This window comes from Passer domesticus, chromosome W (assembly GCF_036417665.1).
Source record: "Passer domesticus isolate bPasDom1 chromosome W, bPasDom1.hap1, whole genome shotgun sequence".
Classification (NCBI taxonomy): Eukaryota; Metazoa; Chordata; class Aves; order Passeriformes; family Passeridae; genus Passer; species Passer domesticus.
In genome coordinates, this window is record NC_087511.1 from 623837 (window position 1) to 630332 (window position 6496).

A 6496-nucleotide genomic window follows, 5' to 3' on the forward strand; every position below is an offset into this window, starting at 1 on the left:
AAAAGAGGATACCTCCCCCAAACCTCCCCTCTTGATACAAAAGCACACGACATCAACCCAGTAGATTGGGTATTAATAAAATCTTGGAATTTTCGACCATTAATGCCTAAATTTGAAGGCCCCTTTCAGGTACTCCTCATCACTAATTCGGCTGTGCAAACCAGAGAAAAAGGTTGGACCCACATCACGAGAATTAAAGGACCACTCTCACCCCCGGGCATTGGACAAGATTCTTCAGTGTCTCCCTCTGGTATTGGACCAGATTCTACACCACCCTCACACCCTAACTCAGGACAAGATTCAACCGCATCAGGAGTTAATTCAGCTGAGTATACTATTATAAAAAGACCAAATGACTTAAAATTGACATTCAAAAAGACTGATGAACTGCATAAGAAAAAAGTTTAGAATCATAACATGTCTTGAAGTGTTTTAAGAAATTTGTAAAAGTTAAAAATTGTTAATAAGTAATTCTGATTAAGTCCTCCCAACTTGGTACCAAAGACCCCAGGTTAATCTTCTCCAGAGTGCTCCCCTAGGAGGGACCAAATTTGCAGGGACAGATCAAGAGAGGTTTAACCAGAGGAGCAAGAGACTCTAAAGAACTTGGAGACTTCTTCTCAGCAAAATCCTCAAGAGGCAAGGCCGGGTGGGCAGGCTGTGCAAGATGACCCATACCGGACTCTTGGGGAAGGGTAGTAGTGCTGGCTCTGATTGCTGGTGGTGCTCTGGAGAGCCCAGGAGAGCTGTGCAATGAGTACTACCAACCTCTCTATGAGAAAGAAGTAAGCTCCTTGCTGAGAGTCCACAACAATTGTGTTAACCTCTCCCAATTGATCTTTTATCAAGAGAATAAGAAGATATATTGGCTGGCCCAGAACACCGCCACCTTTAGGCAGCCACTCCTGGGAGAGCACCCTGTAGGAGAAACCTGGTGGTGCTTTGAATGTGATGCTACTGAAGCAAACCTGGTAAATCTGGTCAAAGGAAAAAGTATTTCTAAATATTGGGAGGGCACGACAAAAACTAATATCTTTCAGGAAACCCCTAAACACCTGTTTTGGGTCAATAGTACCACAACATCCACTGAATTGCCAAGAGACTGGTCTAGTGGTGGCATCATTAGAATTATAAAACAAACTGTCTTTATAATACCCAAAGAATCTGGATCAAGTTTAAGCGTTCCTATATATGAGGATTTGAGAAAAACAAAACTGAAGAAATAATATATGTTAAACAAAATTTTGAAACTACAATCAGAATTAGAAGTAATATCTAATCAGACTGCATTAGCTCTTAATCATATTAATGACCAACTCAACCAAACCAAAACAGTAGTTTATCAAATCAAATTAATTGTAGCAGTCATTGGAAACACTTTAAACGAAATAAGAAAACTAGCATATTTAAGAAATCAAAGGACTCCTACACTTGATTCCAGTTGGTGGGATAATCTATGGATTTTCAAAAAAAGTTGGAAAACTATAACTTTCACTGTGGGTACACTTGTTAGTCTGTTCTTATTTCCATGTTTAACAAAAATAGTGACATCTGCTGTACAGAATAACCTAAGGATCTCTAAAGGAATTAACCTGAAAAAACCAAAAAGGGTAATGAAGTTTAGTAAATATGATCACCTGAGTGCTGAGGAAATGTATAATCAATACAAAAAATATAGGAAATTCTATGTTAATGAGCCAAAAATTAGAAGTTGATGCAAGCTTAAGCTTGATCAAAGAAAAAAAGGGGGGAGCTGTTATGAATAGAAAGTTGTATTTTTTTAAGTTTCAGAGTTAAAAAAACCAAGTCAGACCTGGTCAGACTCCTTTGGTTTCGCTGCCAAAGAAAAAGTTTCTAATTACCCGTTAATGGCCGATGATTAACTATTGTTCCCCTGATGCTGGCCGTTTGCCAAAAAAGATACCAAGGGAAACCCTCCAGGGTAAAGAGAATGGGCAGTGACACCAGAGACAACATGCAAATGAGAAATGCATTGCACCCTGGGTTTTTACAGTTTTACAGTTTTTACAAGAAAAACCCCTAAAAATCACGAGCCAACAAGTGACTTAAGTGACGTCTAAGGATGGGAGCATAGTCCCGTACCTGCTTGGACCTTTTTGTTTCTCACCCTAACCTGAAAAGATACTGATTAAGAAGACATCCCGGAGTGTTAAACAAACAAGCAGGACTCCACGACTCTCCCGTGAGAACAGAGTCCCCAGCTTTGTCTGCAGACCAGTGGACAAAGCTGCATCATCCTCCTTCTTCGTGCCACGCCTGGGAGCAACGGCGGTGTGGGCGCAACCCGTCGATTTCTCCCCACCTGAGCTGATTCTTCTTAATAAAGGCATTAAAAAGGAGAAAGATCTCCTGCCCATTTATTTCATCTTGGTCTCTTGGGGCCTCAGCTTTAGGCTTTTGTCTTCGTTTCACAGTTCAAGGGGCCCTTCTTATATCTTCAGCTTGGAAATTGCATTCCTTTTTCCTCGGCTGAGGCAGTTTTTGTGAGCGCAGCAAAGCTAGCAGACTAAACAGGTTCACTTATGTTAGCAAGCTACAGACTTAGTAATTCAAAATGGCACATTTCACTTAAGTCTGAAATGGATTTCCACCCTGGAAAATTTCCACTCTGTTTCAGGTACTAGCCTTCATGCCATGGCAATTACTGGTTGCTTGGGTTCAGTAGAAGCAGCTGGTGTGGAGCTGTGCTGTATGGCACAGTTAAACCTGCCAGGGCCAGCCAGTCCCCAGCCAACATTTGGGAAGGCTTCTCCTTATAGCAGTAGGACTCATCCCCTGTATCTAGGCTATGCCTCTCCTCTCAACAGTGACAGAAGCAGAAGGCAGTGCTGCATCTATACAACATCAATGTCTGAAATAATGAAGGAGATGCTGGATCTATACATCAGTGGGTAAAATAACCTTTTCTCCAGCCTTGCAGCCATTTCTGCTTTTTAAAGCTATTGGCATGGGAGCTGAGCACTGATTTTAGAGTCCAACATCAGCAGGTGGAAACACTCAGGACTGCTAGGAACAGGGGATAGCCACTGGGAGCCACTGGCTCATAGAATTATCGAGGTTGGAAGAGACCTTTAAGATCATTCACACAGAATCACTAGTTTGGAAGATACCTTCAAGATCATCAAGTCCAACCCAGCCCTAACCCCTCAACCAGACCATGGCAATGAGTGCCATATCCAGTCTTTTTTAAAACTCATCCAGGGATGGTGACTCCACCACCTCCCAGAGCAGACCATTCCAGTACTTTATCATCCTTTCTGTAAAACACTTTTTCCTAATATCCAACCTATATTTGCCTTGGCACAGCTTAAGACTCTGTCCTCTCATTCTGTCAGTTTCTGCCTGGAGAAAGAGACCAACCCCCACCTGACTACAACCACCTTTCAGGAAGTTGTAGAGAGTGATAAGGTCTCCCCTGAGCCTCCTTTTCTCCAGGCTAAACAAGCCCAGCTCCCTCAGCCGTTCTTCATAGGGCTTATGTTCCAAGCCCTTCACCAGCCTCATTGCCCTCCTCTGGACACATTCAAGCATCTCAACATCCTTCCTAAACTGAGGGGCCCAGAACAAGACACAGTACTCAAGGTGCGGCTTCACCAGTACCAAGTACAGGGGAAGAATGACCTCCCTGGTCCTGCTGGCCACACTATTCTTGATACAGTCTAGGATGCTACTGGCCTTCTTGGCCACCAGGGCACACTGCTGGCTCACGTTCAGTCAACTGTCAACCAGTACCCCCAGGTCCCTTTCCGCCTGGCCACTGTCCAGCCATGCTGTCCCCAGCCTATAGCATTGCAGGGGGTTATTGTGGCCAAAATGCAGGACTCGGCACTTGGACTTATTAAACGTCATCCTATTGGACTCTGCCCATCCATCCAACTGTTCCAGGTCTCTTTGCAGAGCCCTCCTACCTTCCAACAGATTGACACACATTCCCAGCTTAGTGCTATTTTCAGATTTACTAATTGAAGACTCAATACCCTCATCTATGTCATCAATAAAAATGTTGAACAGAACTGGCCCCAGCACAGACCCCTGAGGGACACCACTAGTGACTGGCTGCCAACTGGATGCAGTACCATTCACTATCACTCTCTGGGCCTGGCCATCCAGCCAGTTCTTAACCCAGCAAAGAGTGCTCCTGTCCAACCCACGGGCTGCCAGCTTTTCCAGGAGTGTGTTGTGGGAGACAGTGTCAAAGGCCTTGCTGAAGTCCAAATAGACAACATCCACAGCCTTTCCTGCATCCACTAGGTGGGTCACCTGGTCAGAAAAGGAGACCAGGTTGGTCAAACATGATGTACCCCTCCTAAACCCATGCTGGCTGGGTCTAATACCCCAGCCATCCTGTAAGTGCTGCTTGATGAAAATATAAACTGTTTAATTACCTTACCAGGTACTGAAGTCAGGCTAACTGGCCTGTAATTACCAGGATCTTTCTTCCTATCCTTCTTGTGAATGGGCATGGCATTGGCCAGCTTCCAGTAATCTGGAACCTCACCAGTGAGCCAGGACAGTTGGTAAATGATGGAGAGTGGCTTTGCAAGCTCATCTGCCAGCTCCCTCATTACTCTGGGATGGATCTCATCTGGTCCCATAGATTTATTAATATCCAAGTGGCTCAGCAGTTCTCTGACTGGCTCTTGGATAACAAGGGGTCCATTCTGCTCCCTAACACCATTTACCAACCCAGGAGGATAGTTGTCCTGAGGACAAGCCGTCTTCCCACTAAAGACTGAGGCAAAGAAGGCGGTAAGCACCTCAGCCTTCTCCTCATCTGCAGTTACTAAGTTCCCTCCTGAATCCAATAGAGAAGAAAGGTTGGTCTTACCCTTCCTTTTACCACTGATATATTTGTAAAAACATTTTTTTATTATCCTTTACAAAAGTTGCCAAATTAAATTCAAACTGAGCTGTGGCCTCCCAAATTTTTTTCCTATATGCCCTAGCAACCCCCGTAAATACTTACTGAGAAACCTGACCCTCCTTCCAAAGATGATACATCCTCTTTTTATTCTTCAGTTCCTTTGAAACCTTGTTGCCCATTCAGGCTGGACATTTGTCTCATCGACTCATCTTTTGGCACACAAGGACAGTCTGTTCCTGTGCCCTCAAGATCTCTGTTTTGAAGAACACCCACTTTTCCTGGACTCGTTTGTTTTTAAGGGCTGCTTCCCAAGGAACTGTCTGAATAAGTCTCCTAAATAGACCAAAGTCTGCCCTCTGGAAGTCTAATGTAAAAGTCTTATTGATGTTCCTCCTCATTTTACCAAATATCGAGTGTAGCATCCCATGAACTCTCTCCTCTTAGTCAATTCCCAAGTCCACTGCCCTGGCAACGGCAATGACTACCTACCACAGAGTTAGTCCTCCTGGGGGAAAAAGTCAGACTCCCACATGGACTTCTGATTCGCAACTTCCGCTGGTTTCCCCTTTCCTTGTCCCCTCAGTGGCTTGGTACCACTGGTGGCTGCTCCCCCTCCCCTGGAGACCAATCCCCTTTGCCCTGCCCTTAGCTCTGCCCCCCCTCACCCCCCCCACCCCCACGCCTTTCCCCTTCTTAAGCTGCCTGCACCATGTGGTTGTCCTCTTTCTCACTGGGTTCCCTTCAGCTACATGTGATATACTTCGCTGGAATAAAACCTTGCAAAAAGGAGCCTTTCTACCTTCTCTTGTTGAGCCAGCTGTGGTGAGTGTTGTGTGTGGATTTGACTGTGTTGCCTAAATGTTAACCCAACATGCTTTTCTACAGGAGAGCTTTGTTGGGGACAGATAATAGCAGCACCCACCATCCAACTTCCACGTTTTTAATTGGCACCCAACGTGAGGCTCGAACCCACAACCCTGAGATTAAGAGTCTCATGCTCTACCGACTGAGTTAGCCGGGCTTCTGTCATGATTGTCCGTGGTGCATCAAGGTCATTGCAGCCTCGCAGGAGGTTGAAGAGGGGTGCAAGGTCCTTGGTTGTTATCCCCAGCAGTGGACGAACCCAGTTGATGGTCCCACATAGCTGATGTAGGTCCCTCAGAGTTCTCGGGTTGTGTTCGATGGTGACCTGCTCGGGTACAATGGTCCTTTCGCCGATCCGGAGTCCTAGGTAGGTCCACGGGCAGGTCTGTTGAATCTTCCCAGTGACAATTTCAAACCCTTCTCCTTTGATGGCCTGAATAGTCTTTTTGAGAACAGTCTCTAAATAATAGTCAGTCTCAGTGCAAATTAGAATATCATTCATGTAGTGAAAAATTATTGCATTGGGGGATATTTCCTTAAATGGATGAGACCATGCAGGCAACAAACATTTGACAGATAGCTGAGGAATTTTTCATGCCTTCAGGAAGAATTCTCCATTGATACCTTTTGAGAGAGGCTTGTCGGTTAATTGATGGTACAGAAAATGCAAACCTTGGGGCATCTCTGGGATGGAACAGGATGTTAAAAAAGCGATCTCTGATATAAATGACGGCTAATTTCCAATCT

The 6496-nt window shown here is 44.9% G+C and overlaps 1 non-coding gene across 1 annotated transcript; it reads right to left on the reverse strand.

The window, feature by feature from the left end:
* Positions 1–5833: 5833 nt before the first annotated feature.
* Positions 5834–5906, reverse strand: TRNAK-CUU (transfer RNA lysine (anticodon CUU)). The gene has a single exon. It is a non-coding gene; the product is annotated as a tRNA-Lys (tRNA).
* Between the last annotated feature and the right edge of the window lie 590 nt (positions 5907–6496).